At 38.1% G+C, this 17,932-nt stretch overlaps 1 protein-coding gene across 1 annotated transcript in view; it reads right to left on the reverse strand.

Annotated features, from left to right (window-relative positions):
- Positions 1-17,932, reverse strand: part of LOC140228548 (uncharacterized) — a 146,082-nt gene that overhangs the window by 121,576 nt on the left and 6,574 nt on the right. The window contains exon 2 of the mRNA XM_072308780.1: positions 5,035-5,189. The gene's annotated coding sequence lies outside the window, so the exon portion shown is untranslated. The remainder of the gene's footprint in view (positions 1-5,034; positions 5,190-17,932) is intronic.

Consider the following 17,932-nt stretch of genomic DNA (forward strand, 5'->3'; position numbering starts at 1 on the left):
TCACTGCATAGCAATTTTCAAATTCCATGGCCACAGTCCCACTATAAATTTGACCCAAATTCATTCCAATCTCTCCACATGTACTTTACTTCCAGGAAATGATAATAAATATTAAAGGAATGTACTTATATTGTATTAAATACTAATAATTAGCTGACATACATTGTAAAAGGAACATAGCTAAAGATGATCCAAACTTCCTCAACAGAATTCAAATTATTTTTAGAAATGTTCTGCACCGCCTTTCATAGAGAATCATGATTAACCTCAAAGAATACAGCATGCTGTACTGAAATTGTTCTAATTGTATATATTTTGATGGGAATGTTTCACTTCACTGTTCACCTCACCTTACAGCACCACAGACACTGTGCTTTGTGAAATCAAACAGTACCCAGTCTGGTTGCAGCAGAACCACACAAAAGTTGAGACAGGACAGTAAGATCTATTCAAACATCGCAAGGATAAACACACAGGAACACCCTCATGGCTGCTTACATCAAGTTTACTCTCGCATTCGTCACAAAGAGGAACAACAGGGACTAAAAACTTAGGGTCGCACGAGTATACGTGGCCATTATAGGAATGACTGGCAAATTGAGGATTTTACAGTGACAGTAGTCTAGCATTCTCATCATGGGTCTTCATGGCACCCCCCCCCCCCACTACCACACACATACACACAAAATGCCTCGATATTGCTCTTCCAAGGGCCTTGACATAAATGACACATCTTTACTCTCAGTCACATTGCCAGGGCTCATTACCAAATGAATAATTACTGTAAAACTAGAAATATTCGCGGCAGGAAACATTTGCGAACTGGAGCTGACGGCCTTTTCGACAGCATAAAACTTTCGTGAACAGCTGACCATGACGGTCTACAGCATTGTTCTGGCATTTAATGCATTATGCAGACAAAAACTGTCACGTACATTTTACTTTCGCAAATCTTGGCTCCTTGCAAAATTCATGAAAATGTCTAGTTTTCCAGCAGTGCAACTGAAGTGCCTGTTCGTTTAAACATACCCATACTTAGATGGGGAGGGGGGCAGATCGGCTCTCCTTGCATGGTTGCTATTCCACTTGTTATCATAATATATTATATGCCATATATTTAGCGGGTCATTTTTTTCCTTTTTCTTTTTTGTGAATCAGGATTTCCACACAATTTTTGCAATTGTGGAGCACATTACCTAACGGAAAAATGCATGCGTGCACATCACATTCATGTTGAGATCAGAGTTAATATTTTTGCGTGGTTTTAAATTGGTGAAGAGCACCCGACTCGCAAATTCACAAATATAAAAACCTCTCAAAATATTTGGCCGTATACAGTATGTCACTGTACTCTATGAGCCTTTTAGGTTTTAATGCATGGTTAAACCTTGAAGTAGTCAAAGAGGAGGAGGAGGAGAAGGAAGAAGACAAAGAAGAAGATGAAGAAATAGAAGAGGAAAAAGAGAAGGAAGACAATGTGAAGACGAGAAAGGAGAAAGGAAGACAATGATGAGGAGAAAGGACAAAGAGGAGGAGGAAGAGGAGAAGGAGGTGGAGGTGGAGGTGGGAAAGAGGAGGGAAAAGATAAAGATAAAGAAAGGAAAACAATGAGGACAAGAAGAGGGGAGGAGGAGGAAAAGAACAGGAAAAAGAGTGGAAGATGTTGACAACAAAATACAAGAAGACATAGAAGAAGAAGAAGAAGATAAAAAATGTTGTACTAGAGAAAAAGCTCACAATATGATTGAGACACCTGATTCCCAGAGTAGAGAAGTGCTGAGAACCCATCTTCAAAAGGATGAATTTTTTGGAAATGTGATGTGATGTAAAAGTACCGAGAGAAGCACAGATTTCTGGCAAAACTTCATCATGGGGAATTTCCAGTAAAAGCAAGAAATGAAGGGACTTTTCTGGTCTTGCTTTGCAAGATGTTGATGTAAGCATCCCAACACAACTTGATTACGAGGATGCACCTACAGTACACAATAGTTTCTGAGAGACTTTTGACCACTCAAAGAGTTCCAGCACATCTGGTAGTACTAGACTGGATTGTATTCTTTTTTGTTAAAATGAATAAAATCTGTGTATAGATGTACAATGTATTTAAACATTGTTTTGTAACAACGCGAAGGTTTGCTCCTAAATTCCTTTGTGCATTTCATGTAGCTCTATTATGATATGGTCCATGAGTGACATACTGGTGTTCAGAATTATGTATGTTTATTTGCACTTTTTTTAAAACCATTCTGCAAGCCATTGCACTCGGACTGATTTTCGAATTATTGTCAATTCACACGACCGAGGAAGGCTTCGCAGATTCTGCGATTTCAAATTTTAGGGCAAGGAGGGGAGGTGTGGCTTTTTTACAAGTTCCCATCAATCACTCTTGAGTGGTAAGTAGCATTTGCTTTGACTGCGGTGTGAGCATTTGAGGAGGGTAATATTTCTGCGAAGTGGTTCACAGGTCAACATAGGCTCCACCCCAAAACATGATTTGATATGAATCTGTACACACGACTGTTTTGTTCCTCAATTCCGGCTAATCACAAATGCAAAATACCTCCAGACCGTCATTCAACACACGATTGTAAATTACGATTCATATCACCCTCCGAGATTCCAGTTTGCATTCACAAGGCAATAAATGTGTTTCAATTTGAATCATGACGCTAGTTATCCATCATTACAATCGTAATTCTAATAAGTGAAAGCAGTCTATGATTCATTTCAGACCCTGTTGTGTTCTGTGGCACGAGTCCTCAACTTAACTGAGGAAATACACTTTAAACATCAGATATGGAGAGTGTCAAATGCTCTGCTTCCAAGGTAAAACTGAGGAAAAGCATTTGGTGATGACAAAACTCTGCCAAGTCAGTATCGATGACATCTCTAGATCAAATCAAGTCCTCTAGCTGGTCCATGTTTAGAAAAGTTGCTAAGCTCCCACTGGTGTTTACGATGCAGTGGAATGTAAATTGAAGTGTCTGATATTGACACGACACTGTCGACTGAAACTGTATAATTTGAACAAGCAGCTGATTGGGATTCTCTATTTCGTTAAGTCTACGACCATGTTCCGCTCCAGTGCACAGAGGAAGCGCCACAATAAATGATGAACCTGGTCACAGTTCAAGGTACATAAGTAGTGCAAACTGGCCTACAGCTGTACATGCGCTTGCATTTGGCATCTTACCATGGTAGTATCTTTACTTAGTTTGAATGTATCATCCTCTTTCAAAACATTTTCTTAATTTATTTATTCATTTTATTTTATTTTATATTTACGGGCTGCAGTATACTGAAAAACATTCCCCTTCTAGCTACCCTCTCATCTTTAAGATGATAACATGGGCCAAAGGTGTAAGATAGGGGGAAAATGAATTCTTCAGAAAAGGACCAAACATTTACGTTTCCTGATTCAGGTGCCTTTGGCTACTCCTTTGTTGCAGGCACGTAGCATACAGCCTAATTGGTTTTCCACCTTAGGTGTTTGCTTTTGTCGGCAGATTCTAGATCTCAAAAAGGGCTTGGACTATCAGTATGTCACTTTTTTGCAACAGGATCAGGATGCCTGCACTTTTTAATTTTTTGCTCATTTTCTTCGAAATTGAATGATCCTCAAAGTAAAGATCCAACGAGGCATCTATAGAGTAAAAAGGAGCTTAGAAAAAAATGATCTAAATATTGTTTTGGAACAAAGACTCTTCACAATGCTTTAAAAAAAAAAGGAATAAAAATGAAAGGTGTGGAAAAAAAAATGTATCATACCCCGCGTTCACATTGGTCCCCGTGACGCGGGGAAAGTCCCGAGCTGTGGGACTTTCTCCTCAAAAACCATAATGTGAACGCTCGCTGGGACTTGTCCCCTCGTCCCCGCGAAGCAAGTCGGGTACGGGGACAAGATTTGGAGGGGAGAGTGACCTTGGGGCGCAATTGATAGCGTCCAGCTGTGGTCATCAAATGTGCGCATGCGCTATGCCTGGATTCAAGTGGCAGAGCTCGCTCCAAGCCCCAAAATGCCCCCACAGCTCGGGGACAGATGAGATACCAATGTGAACGGTCAGTCGTAAAAAAGATAAGATCTCTTGTGGCTGTCCCCGCGTCGCGGGGACCAATGTGAACGCGGGCATAGTAGGACTATCACCGGTTCCTTTAGATTCTTAAGTGCAACTAACAAATCCAAAACATTAGAATCCAAATCCACATTTGGTTTTGATGTATATTCCCAATAAGACCAACATGAAATGTTTAAAAGGATAACATGAAGATTACAAAAATTCATGATAAATACAGATCTAGTATTCCTCCACTTGAGAACAGATCTTATAAGGCCACAACTATTACAGGCAAATTTCACTGCTGATGGCAAACCTACTTTTGCTCTGTTGCACGTCTAGGCAGTCTGTCTTTGTGACATGTCAACTTAACCTATGAAGCTACATTACATTCTATAGTCACAGTAGTGTGTGAGTTCTACACAACTGGCAAGAAAACACACAGAACACACTTCTATTTTGTAAGAGGCACTACACGCAGGCAACATTTGAAGAGATCATGCAATTTACCACTTGCCAGGGATTGAATTTGAAAATTAACCACTCCGCTAATGTTCAAATTGTACGCATACCTCTGAGACGCACGTTGTTCGCAACAGATATCATGCTAAGCCCGAGGATTGTTGCGGATAGCAACAATGAGTGCAAGTAACCAGGATTTCATGTATGTTATGGATATCGTGTGGGAAGTGATGAATTGAATAACATGTTACTGGGTCTGCAAACATTAAAAATAATGCCTCCGGCACCCTTTGTGCAGAGGCTTAAAACAAAAAAAAAGAAGACATAGATTTAAACAAATCAGTAATTTAATGGTTATTTCAATAACATTTTGCTGATAACTTATAGCTCCATATCTTAGTGTGTTTTTGTTGCTGTTGCCGTGGCTTTGCTTTGTTTTTGTTTTTTCTTTTTTTTTCTTTTTTTTTTGGTCTCTCAGTCTGTACAGACAATAATTGCGTCTTTAAAAAAGTATTACCTGAGTAATGAACCTCCGGGAGAAACTGACGTCTGTGAAGGCAGGTGGGGGTGAGTCACGACGAGAAACCATCAAAGACTTTGCGACAGCAGTCCATCCTTGGTTCTCCACAAATCTGACTGTGATCTCCCTCTTTCGTTCTTTCTTTCTTTAATCTAATGGTGAAAAAAAAATGGAGAGCAAAGAGAGACAGAGAAAAAATGCACACAATAGGATTAGTATTTTTACAAAGGAGGGAAGTTGCAAATTTGCAGCAAATTCCACTGGGCTAGATTCAGAAAGAGAAACAATAGCCTCTTGGCAACTGCACATAGTGTGAGTGAAAAGTACGGTTGAGAACTACTATACTTAAAAAAAAAAAAAAAAAAAAAAAATCAGTAAATTGACTAAAATGGTGCAAGTCAGGTCCATTGGAACATTATATTAGATGGCAACTGATAATACAAAAACGTTGGTACAATGACATGCAAGTAAGAAAAAAAAAAAATCTGTCACACTTTTTTTTTAGAATGATGCAATTCATTTGTTTCCAGACTAAATTTCTGTACTAAATATGAGCCTTGTTCATAAACCAAAAAGCTGTATCATTCACATTTGGATAAATTTGTGGACATCAGTTTTCAAGTCAAGAGCTGTGTACAACATCATACATTGTACATATGCAAGTTACAAAAGTACAAACCACAAACACTTCAATTCAGTATTTTAAGTACACACAGGAAGGCACTTCTTTAACAGGAAATTGTTGACACTGTAACACCTGACTCTTTGAAGTTAACTACAGGAATCCTTAGAAAGAGGTAGGGGCAGGTAGAACTTATGAGGGGTGTGTATTGCACAATACACCTTGCACTGGTACTCGTGCCTGTTTCAAAGGTCATAGACAAAGCTTCAACGACAAAAAAAAAAAGAAAAGATCTATGTATTTCAAAAAACAATTCACAGACGAACACGTACAATACACTTCTGTGCATGGAAATCATGGAACACAACAATAAATTGAAAGAGCAAATACATTCACAAAATGACATGCTCATAAAATCAATTTATCACAACTGTATTTGAGTCGAGATTGGCCCTCACCACCTTCAAAGCTTCTTCACACTTTTCCCCACACCATGGATTTCAGCAAACTTTATTCAATACATAATTTCATGGTGCTACAATGTACATGACCTGAAATATTAAAATTGATGAAGGTTTTTATTTTATATGAAAAAGATTCACTGGGCGATGTCGAATGATATTCTAGTATCAGCAGCCTATTTCATCAATTCTCAAAAGAAACTGTGTCTTTCATTATTCAAACTAATCACATAGCTGAGTGTGTCCTGGGGGGCATTTCATGAAGGAACTTGTCGGATAAAATGTCCGACAAGTCAATTATATCCGACAAGTTCAGAGAAATCAGCCAATCAGACTAAAGAATTTCTAAAAAGTTGTCGGATATAATTGACTTGTCAGATATTTTATCCGACAAGTTCCTTCATGAAATGCCCCTAATGGCATGCTTGCACAGTTTTACAGTATTTCTTCTTTTGTTTGTTGGTGTGTGTGTGTCTGTAACATGTCATAACAACAAATATATTAAATATTTTCAGGATACTGAGAGGTTCTGAATGCACAGACTAACACTAATTTGCTTTTGGAGGACAGTTCAATAACACTCATCTACATGTACTATCAGTGCAACCTTCACAAAAACTTTGGCAGTTGCTGTAAGCCAATAAGCCTAGATTTTTGACACAATGACCGTCCTACATTACCATCATCAAAGAGTGTTAGAGAAGGATTATATGAGTCAGCATTACGAAGAAGAGTTAAAACTCAAAACAAGTAATAAACCACAATCATATATTTCACAAATGTGAATTTAAGCAACTAGTATTCATTTTCATCATATCAAAATTATGTTTGATTCCACAGCTCTTTGTGGATTTATTTCTACAGAATAAATGGTTGACAAGTTTATATTGGACATAAATTCACTAGAAAGTAAAAATCTGCTCAGATATATAAAATTCACACAACTATTTCCCTGTACCACATAATGCATAATCTTTCAGAAAGAAGAAGAAGAAAAAAAGGGCTCCTGGTATTGCATTTAACGTAAATTGCATTCTTGTATCATCTATGAAATGATACAAAGTTGACATCTATGGATGCATGACCCCATTTTCTACAGGTTGTAAGGTACCGTTACATTGTTTGCTTCCTTTCAAAGAAAGTGAGCTGCACTCATGTTTACATCAAGAGTACCTTTTTTGTGGTAAACTCACTGTGGATGGTTCCTCAGGCCCCGAATTAGGGGTCTCCTCTCTACCCCAGAGTCATTCTTAACATTGGAGATGAACTTATCAATCAATGTGCAATGCTTGTTGATCACTGCATGCAATGCTCCAGTCTGCATTCCACACATTGTACATTGCAGCACAGTATAATGTACATGTGCAATCCTGACAGAGAGAAACGTGTTGAAACTCGTGCTCTTTAAGCGATGATCCAAACCTACTTCTTTTCATTTGATAGGCCTATCACACTGCAAATGGGAGCTGTTCAAAACCTGTTTGTTTCAATTGCACGTATCAATCAAAAGGCTGACCTGGAAATTTACCTTTTCTGGAGCAGCTTCCTTCTCCGTCTCCTGAGCAATAATAAGATTTAGCAACTACTCATCGTTCACAAATGATGTTTGTGCACACGTATAAAGGGAATCTGTTTGTCCCACCCAGGAAATGGTAATGTAACAGGGAAGACTCTTTTTTTTCTTTTCTTTTTTTTTTTTACAGAGGAGGAACTGAGTGAAAAAGAGAGATAATCCCTTTAAAGGTACAACTACCCTTCTTATGTGGACTGAAAAGAAAAAGACAAACAATGGAGATCTCAATCTTTCAGAGTAAATCAGACTGCAGGGTTACAAGGCCTAGTACTGGGTCCAGTTATTATTTTAGCGATCATTATCATTAGTAACTATGTAGGCCTATGTGTAACTGTACACAGATACATTGTGCTGTATTGATGGCCTCATTTATACATGTAGTATCATAAACAGGGCAATTAAAAAAACAGACACTTAATGGTGTATGTGCTGGCAATTGATACTGGGTATAGGTTTCATATAACACCCCCATTGAGATGTACAGGTATACTACATGTATGTGCATACATTGGCAATAAAAGATGTCTTTAATCCAACACCTCATGTCACGGAATAAAGATTGTTGCTCATTACACTTCGGAAGTAGTTCAAGGTGGGCCCTTGAGTCATAAACTATTGCCTAGTTGCATCAAGTTACGCTCTTATAGGGTTTATGTTTTTGGCTTGTTTTAAAAGACCATATCCGATTATCCCAATAAAAACAGTACCCAGGGTATATGGTCCTTTCTGGGTCGACTTTCATCATCTCTGTCAGGCATCATACAGGTACAGTTGCAATAGAGGTCATTCTTATCACCCATAGTTGTTAAGCCTTCCCTCCCCACGCCACCCCCTCCTTTTTCTCCCTTCTAGATATAAAGGCACAGTAGTTACGGAACCATGTAAGGTCAAATTCATGAAGTTTACACTTCAAGAAAAGAGAGAAAAAAGGAGCGGATGAGGAAGTGACAATTTGACAAACAAAGATATCACTTTATACAACTAAAAAAAACAAGAAAAGAATAGAAAAAGAAAAAAAAAAATCAAAAGAATTGAAAGCCTGGCCTAACTGTGCCCTTGGTGAAACACATTCTGAGAAATGACTCACATGTTATCTTTCTGTTTCAAACTCCCGATTCGCCCAAAATACCCCATCCAAAACAAGGGCATTGTAAGGTATTGATTACAAATCCGCTGCAAGGCCTTGCTTTTGAATTGCACGGATAAAGGGATACAATGCAATAAATAAATACAACACTGTTCTTTAGACAACAAAGCAACCCTTTAGGACTATTAAACTCTTTCTGCTTCTTGAAATAACCCCTTACACATGGCATTGCAATCGAACAGAAAGAGCAAGTTTACCGGTAATAATAATGCTTCACATGAAAACATCCACTTGGCTTGTGCACACTCTACCAATAACATAAGAATGACTACTTAAACATTGCCACAAAATCAGCAAATATAATGTTTGAAAAAATCAAATGGACACGGCAATTTCTTTCAATCAGTCCTGTGACCAAGTGTTGCAAATTTCATCATGTGAAGTTGCGACTTTAGTCTGACAGAAGTAGAAAAAAAAAATTATCTTTTCATTGATAAAAGAAACCACTACCCAGTCAATTAAACTCAGAAATTCACTGTCCTTTTATGACATTTGCTGCCAATACACTAACAGTCTCAGATCCAACCTCAAGCACCATCTCTTACAGTATACTGTGAACTGCTCTTGTTTTGTACTCGATGCAGTAAACCATGGCAATGCCAAACAAACATAATGATTCTGTAGGTGTCACTGTTCATAAAACACCTTTTATTCCAAAATCTGTGCGTCACCCACACAATACAACTATTGTCCTCTACTGGGATAGAGGGCAAATACCTTGTAACTGACGAATGCATCACATCCATCTCAGGTGGATAATAAATCACCAGTGTTTACATTTGTTTGTTTTGTCTCTGTATTATCCAAAACTTTATATGGCTGGAATTTAACCCAGTCTGTACAGTGATACTGTCACTTTGAGCAAATCAGCACTTTGTGTGTATAAAAGGTAGACACTCCTGAAGAATATCCCCACAGAGCAACACTATGACAGATTCTTATACTGAAATGCTGGACTTGTGCCAGCTATAACTAGTCATTGACCACATCGCACCCTTTTATAGTTTTTATCACCCTTCAGAAGTAGAAGAAGAAGCACTGTAGACAGTGCTTACCTCTTGACACGATTAGTTTTGTGCACTGAAAGGGCAGTTTACCTCAAAGAGAAATTTTACGCTTATTCTTTTTCATCCTGGTACCCACGGAAATTACTTATCATCATTTCTCTGACCAACTTGTAATGCCGTAAACACAAGTTTTTATGAGTGCAGAAGTATACAAATTGTGCATGTCGTGACAAAATTATTTTTGCATGCTAAAGGGTACCGGGTCAGTTTACCCCAAAGAGAAGTTTTAAAATGCTACTTCTCTTTCATACTGATAGCCATGTGAATCACTCTCAATCACTACTCTGACCAGCTTTTAATGCTATTCATATGTTTTTATGAGTGCAGAAGTGCATAAATTGTTCCTGTGTGTGTGTGTGCGTGTGTGTGTGTGTGTGTGTGTGTGAAAAATCCTCATAAAGAAGTACATGTTGCAGCAACTCTAATTACAGCTTGGACAAGCAGACTACCATGCTTGTATGAGTCATCTAATTCCAGTGTTATGAACATACGATGTAGCATAAAACACATAGTATACTACCGGACCAGCCAAATTCAGTGTCACACCGATTTCATGAGTGCTAGTGCAGTGGCGAACACGGCTGATATGGGATGAGCGGTGCAGACACCTGCTATATACATGTACATATAACAAGCTCTATACAAATTTGAATGTATCCATCACCATCACATCTCCACTCAAACAATCTAGCAAAGTCCATTGATAGACTGGTATAGAGGCAAGTCGTGCCAGCCAGAGATACAGTTGTACATGTACAAATATGTGTATCACTACAGATACAATTTTGATACGTAAAAAAAGGATCTTGAAGTTATACAATGTACATTATGTTTGGGTTTTTTTTTTGATTCTGCAGTGACTGCCAGCAATTTGATACTTGGGTATTCTTTTATAATAGTTGAATATGAAAGGACATATTTGGAATGATTATTCATTGCTAAATTTATGGTTTGTTGGTTTATTTTGTTGGTGCTGGGCTGTTTTCAATCTGTATCTCTGTATTCAACATCCATGTGTCCCAATGAAACACAGCTGGCATAACATGTAGGACTGCATGTACAGTAAACTGACAAGTTCATGCAGATTTCATCACAGGTGACCATGCAAAATTGTCATTCTCCCATTTAATGAAACCTGTTATGTACTTATGAACAGAAGTATAGAATGGTATCAATAAACAGAACTTTCACCTACAATGTACACACATTAAAGGGCAAGTTCACCCAAGCATTTGTGTGGAGTGAGTAAATGAGGCAATATTAGCAGTCTACACCAGTTAAAGTTTGGGAAATGTATTGGACAGGCCTTCCAAAAGATATCAATTTTTGGAGATTCAGTGCTGCCATTGTTGGATGAAAAGATTACAAGAGTTTGTGATGTCACTGCAGGACAACGATATGGTGAAAACAGACACAAATTTCAACATATTTTCATATTTCTACTAAATTAAAGACCACTTTTCATACCCTTTTAAGAAAGCAGGGTGAACAATATTACTTTAAACATGTGTCAGCAATATTTTGAGGGAATTTGTACTTTTCATTAAAAAGTAATAATTTAGTGGAATTCTACATACCTCAACCTGTATATCATGGTGAATATATCAACTTTAAGATATATATATTTTTAATTCAAAAGGTAAACTGTACTGCAAGCTATCAGCATGCTTACTGGAGAAAAAAAAAATCCTAAATATAAAGAGCAATTATGACTGGGAGTGCCTCATGAAGAAGCTCGGAATATGATATTTGACTTCAATTAAAAAGAAGTAGTCTATCCAAGTCATGAGATGCAACCATACTAATGAAGCATTACAGCCGATTCTCAGATGGAGGCAGTGGGTACAGTAGTTAGGCACGGTAAAAACTCTCTATAGCAAGAAGAGGGGTCCCCTGGGCAACACCAGGACAAACGAATGGAAGGTCGGCTTCATCTCCAGACAGGAATATTTACATCTCGACGGCGCTCTCCGAATTTTCATCTGTCACATCTCATTCGCAGTGGGGTGCCACTGTATACATGGGACGTGATAGCACACACCACCCTCATCCTACATGTATACAGGAGTCTTTCACATTGTCGAGCTGCCGGGGAATTCCATCTCATTGATTTTTTTTTATTATTGAAATTGTACAACTGTTTCCCATCCACACAAACCAAGATCTAAAGGACAAATTCACCATAGTGCAGACTGAGTGAAGGCAGTAAATATCTCCATATCAATGAAAGCTTGAGAAAAATTGGACAATCTGCTCAAAAGTTAGGAATTTTTGGAGTTTCAATGCTACCATTGCTGGATGAGAAGACTACTACAGTATTGAGAAAATATAAAGAAGAATCAACATAAATATACTGATTTATTTTCACTTTTCTCACATGAGAAGAGGGCACATGACTTGCCTCTTTAAGGGCACGGGGAATAATGTACCCATCAGTAACAAATTCAGGGAATAAATCTTTGCATTTTTAAGAAAAAATAAGATTTTGTGGAATTCACTTTATGATTTCTTTGCATCGTTCTACGCATGTGACATCACTAACTGTCTACTGAAACTTTTAAAACTTGTCCTTTAACTCACATGCACATGAAAATGTTCTACACACAGAAATCAATGTTCTCCCTCTAGATTACGTCTCATTTCCCTCTCTGAGCAAAACACATCTCACTGGCAATCCCCAATTCTTATCAAGAAGGGCACATTCAGACCCACTTGGGGAAGTCAAGGCCATTCCATCCCCCCCCCCTCCTCAGAATCATTTGGGTTGTGATTCTTCACATCCTGCCTCCAGCGTCTCCTCCCCCCCCCCCTCCTCTCCTCACCCCTTTTCTCCAGAGCAACCCACATTAAGTGACAATAATCCCAACGAATGAATGACTCTTAGTCATATTGTTATCTACTGCTCTGTGGGAATCCATCTATAGCTTCTATTTCCTCCGAATTACCCATCTGAAAAGAAAAACATGCAAGTGTGACAGGTTTCATGCTTACAGCAGCATTCTTTTGTAATCATGTTTTCTGAAAAACATTTCCAAACAGGTTTGAAAGAAACAGATAGAGATAAAGTCTTGACACACATGACATGAGACTCTGTGCTCACAGTTACTGTACATTGTATGTTCAAGTATATTTTTCCATGGCATAGTAATACACAGCAGAGTCATGAACACGAGTTGTCAATCAAATATGGAACTCTTGATACACACAGTGTACAATTGAGAGAGTGGTACCGACAGGTGTATATACAATGTACTACACTTTACACATGTACACATATACATGCATTACGACATGGAGTAATATCTACAGGGTCAAGATGAGCACCACCCCTTCAGCCATGTTTATAGGTCAAAGTGTTTACTTTATATGCACTTACATGTATAATATCATGGTAGCTCTACTGGAAATTTGTAACTTTAGACTACGAATGGCCAACATGACTAGCAAGCTCGAGTGAGAAACTTTCATTGAACACTAATCTAATTTTTATTCACACTTTCTAAGTTTTTACTCAATTAGCAAGGAATATTTCAAAGACATGTTCAACAAATGAGTTCTCCATACATGAGAATGTTCTCTATGTCTTGTTAATGCTACATGTTGCTACATGTATGTTGAAACGACAACTATGCAGCCCATATTAATCATCCCTTGTGATCTGTATCACTGAATGGGCTCATTTTAATTCATTTCATTTGCTTAATTCTTTCCCCAGAATAATTCAGGATGTTCTTGTAGTTATCTTTCCTTTTCTTTTCTTTTCTTTTTTTTTTTTCATTGCTCTAACATCTCATCTCCTCCTGTAGATAAATTACTTCTCAAAAAACTGGGCAGGAAATCAATTCATCGTCGGAGGTACACTACCACGTGAAGAATACGTGAATCACAGTCACAGGAGGCAGGGATTTCAATCGGAGATGAATTGCGGAGAGGAAAAATCGCAGGCACAATCTATCTATCGGCACAGCAAATGTTGACATTCAGGCTCAGTCCAGTTTCTCTCATCACATGCTTAAACTGAGGCATCGAGTTTGTCGGTGTAGTATGTATTGTAAACATAGCAGCCATTTTTTGTGCAGTCTGCATGGTGTACAATGTAACTGAATGCTTGGTGTTCAACTGGGATTGACACTGGGATCAGGCATACTGCCCACAATAAGGAGATATTGTGATTTAAGTTGTTGTTGTTAATGTTCATATTATATCTTTTACACGTACCTTGACAAGACATCTACAATGTAGTACTTATAGGCCTTTGCATGATTAAACATGTTAATCTATTACTCTGTTTCATTTCCTATACTAACTTTTGCACAGCTCTGGGTCCAAATGCATGGAATCCCATATTTAAAACAGATGTTATCTACAATCATAACATAAGCCTATATGAGTTCCTAAATACTAGATTCTGATATAAGGTAGAAGTCAAGTTACATATACCCTTCAGTAGAATAATATGACATCTTTAGTGAGCAAAATAATATGATGACACAAGAAAACACAATATCCATGCATATCTTTTTCAAAGAATTAAAATTTCTGTATTCAAATATTTCTTAGTTTGGGAGCAGTTGTATTTCTCTAGGCCATACAATAGCTGAACCCAGATGGTATATAAGTTTTGTGATGATATTTGGTCACAATGATCAATCCACCCATCTCTCACATCTATCCTCTTCATGGAACCACAGAGCACAAACAGGATCAGCAGAAATCTGCTCCAGAGGAAAGACAGGGGGCTTAACGACAGAGGGATCTAAATTTGGATCAGACAACTTATACTTGGAATATTTACAGAACACTCTAAACAGACAACGTTGTGGTATTTGTGAGAATGTTGGCTGTAAGGTCTACAGTTTACAAAATTACTCTTTTCTGCAAGGACATTAAAGCATACAAAATGCACTGTCATTGTGGTATACAAACCAGCGGATAATCCTCCTATTTGAAAGTAAAAATTTTCCTTATTGCTGATGTCGGACAAAAAGTTTATAAAGAGCTCCATTAAAAAAGGGGGGAAAGAAAAGCAGCTTGAAGGGGATTCATTGCAGAATGGGGATCTGATGCAGAAGTGCACCCAAAACTTTGAAAAATCACTGTAATTGATGTTAGGCCAGCCAAAAGGGCAATATTTCCATCTGATTGGGATGGCGACAAGCAATATCACTTTAATTCTAATTAATTGCATCTCATCAGTTTGCGGCACACACCAGACACTGCCTCTGCAAGCAAGGGCACTGGTTTCCTCTCTTATGAACGTCGAGTCCTATCTGCGCAACTTTGGTTTACACAAATTTATGGCATCAAATTAGACCTAAATACAAGTCTATGTTATGGAATTTCCATTCATCAGAATGCTAAGTACATGTTTGACCAAAATAAAGGCCAATTTCAGAGGGTGGCCATCATAATTTCTTGCATTTGATCAGAGGTTGGAAGCCCAAGTACAGCTTTGGAAGCATACTGTAGTGTATTTCTGGGGAGAGAAAACATTCTTAGCATTCACAGGAATTAATTCTGCAAATTAATTCTGCAAATTCTGGTATTTATCAGCAAGTTTAATTCATGCATATGTGTATCACTCAAGAAGTGCATTTGTACAGTACAAAGCTAAACATACAGTCTGTAAAAGTCCTGAGTTAATCAATCTGGATGAAACATCTCCTATTCTTGATCGTAGGGAATTGTAAAATCAAATTGCACAGATACATGCATCACTGCATCAGGGGACTATTCTTAATACTGATGTGTTAAATATTATGCATGCCTGCAATCAGTAGCAGGACTGTTCTGAAGCTGTCTGCAGGAATTCAATTTGTTTGTGCATACCCATGCATTTGTTTGTTATTTGCCATCCATGAACAACAAACAATTATGATCTTCTTGCACATGAATATGAGAGAAAAACATTTTGTAAGTTTTGTCATGTTCTGAATAATAATGATACACAAAATACTGTCCCCTAGGATGTGCACTGGATCCAGGCCAATGTTGCATGACAGTTTTGAGATATATTTCAGTGACAAAGGTTGCCAAGAGCAACCACTGGTCAACATACTTGAGGCTTAATCTCACAACAGCCATACAAATTTGATGTGTGTTGCTCTTGATTAACTTTACCAGAATTTCAATAAATAGAACCAAAAAATAGAAACTTTGTTTAAGAAGTATTAAACAGCTACATGTACAATGTATGTAGTAAAAGATATTAAAAACTTATGTGCATTACTCTTTTTTTTTCGAAGTATGAAACTTGAAACCACAGGACAATGGCTATAAGTCCATTAAGATTATGAATGAAGACTTATTCTTTCCTTTGTACTTGTGAACAGAGGGTGACTGATGATCAGCAATACCCTTGGGTGTCATCTGTGTAACACTTTGTCTTGACATTTCCTGTTTAGGGCGCTAACTCGCAAATTGCAGCAGAAATCTAATTACTAGCAAGAGGCCAGAGTTTACATGCAGTTAATAGTCTGCACAGGATGGCCCTCTCACACTTATGATGTGGCTCAGACCGCTGACCTCAAATGACCTCTGATCACTGGCCTAGGTCCCTTGTCCACAGCCTTATAGGGGTGAGTCTGAGGTCAACCACTGTTCTCTCTTCCCCCTCCCCTTTCAAACATCATAATTGGTAAACAGGTGTCTCCATGTTTCTTTCAGCCAAGACTATATGGTGTACATTACGCATTTCTGCACAATACAGGGCTACTGGACTGTGACACCACCAAAATAAAGGAAAGGCCAGACTACTGCAGGGCTGCCAACATTGGAAACTGGTTGAGAGTGAGACTCCCATAGGCCAATGCTATAATTTAGGAGTCAAAATGAGTGAGACCAATAGAAATGCATGCAAATGAAATAAAGTTTTAGAGTGAGAAAGGACCAAAATGAGTGAGTCTCACTCTCAACGAGTGAGAGTTGGCAGCCCTGCTACTGAATTACTTGGGTGACTCTTCCTCAAAAAAAAAAAAAAAAAAAAAAAAAAAAAAAACATTAACTGCCACTAGAAGCAAAAGAAGGCAAATTCTGTCTGGACTGGACTGTATGATATCATGTACGTTTTTATGTGCTTGTAAGAGGCAATACAGACTGGTGGGTGATCAGCTTTTTGAAGCATGAAGTCACTGAGATATAACAACAAGTCTCCATCAAGACAGACAACAGTACAGGCACAAAGACTTTGCATCCAATCACATACTGGCAAATGCTGTTTTTTCAGAGTCTGCAAAAATCTTATGTACACAGGTGATATACTGTACAATGGAATAAAGGTGAGGCAATGTACAACCGTAGCCTTTCACATGGCACACCCCTTTCCCTCTGTTATTTCCCTAAATGCACAAATATACACATACTACAATGACTTCTACAGTATGGCGAAAGAGTGATAATCCCATACAATTCCAATGGGTAGGAAATGCCAAAGTTGATAAAATGACAAAAAGGCTGAACAACAAAAGATACCGGTTGAATTAAGATGAGGTAAAATGCTATCTCTTGTTATAAGAGTGAAGACAAACATCTTTACTCATTGCAGAAACACTTCTTCCGCACAGGACACAAAAAGAGCAAGCACGTTCACAGTATACTGATCCAACCTACGAGAAATCAACAAACCTCAGTTACATTTGATTATCATCAAGTGCTGCACACAGATGTGTAGCTAGGCCTATGTATAAATATCTTGACTCTGTGAAATCAAAATAACACAAAATTAAAAATTGTATCTTGCTCAGCAGAGTGCAAGAAATTACTCACATGAAAACATCCACTTTTACAGTATGCAGTATTGACAGCACATAGGGCTTTATACGTGAAGTACACACCTTGATCTTTCTTTGCTTTTTACAAAAATGTACCACCCTCCCCACCTAGCCTCCACATTGATATTACTAAATGAAGTCAAGGCATTAAAATTTGAGTTTGTCAACCTCTGCATTCTCTCTCACTCTGTTTTTCCTGCCCTTGCTCTTGCTCTCTTTACCCCCTGCGGGGGCCCCTTGTATCAACAAGTTATAT

The sequence above is a fragment of the Diadema setosum genome, chromosome 5, assembly GCF_964275005.1.
Source record: "Diadema setosum chromosome 5, eeDiaSeto1, whole genome shotgun sequence".
Lineage (NCBI taxonomy): Eukaryota > Metazoa > Echinodermata > Echinoidea > Diadematoida > Diadematidae > Diadema > Diadema setosum.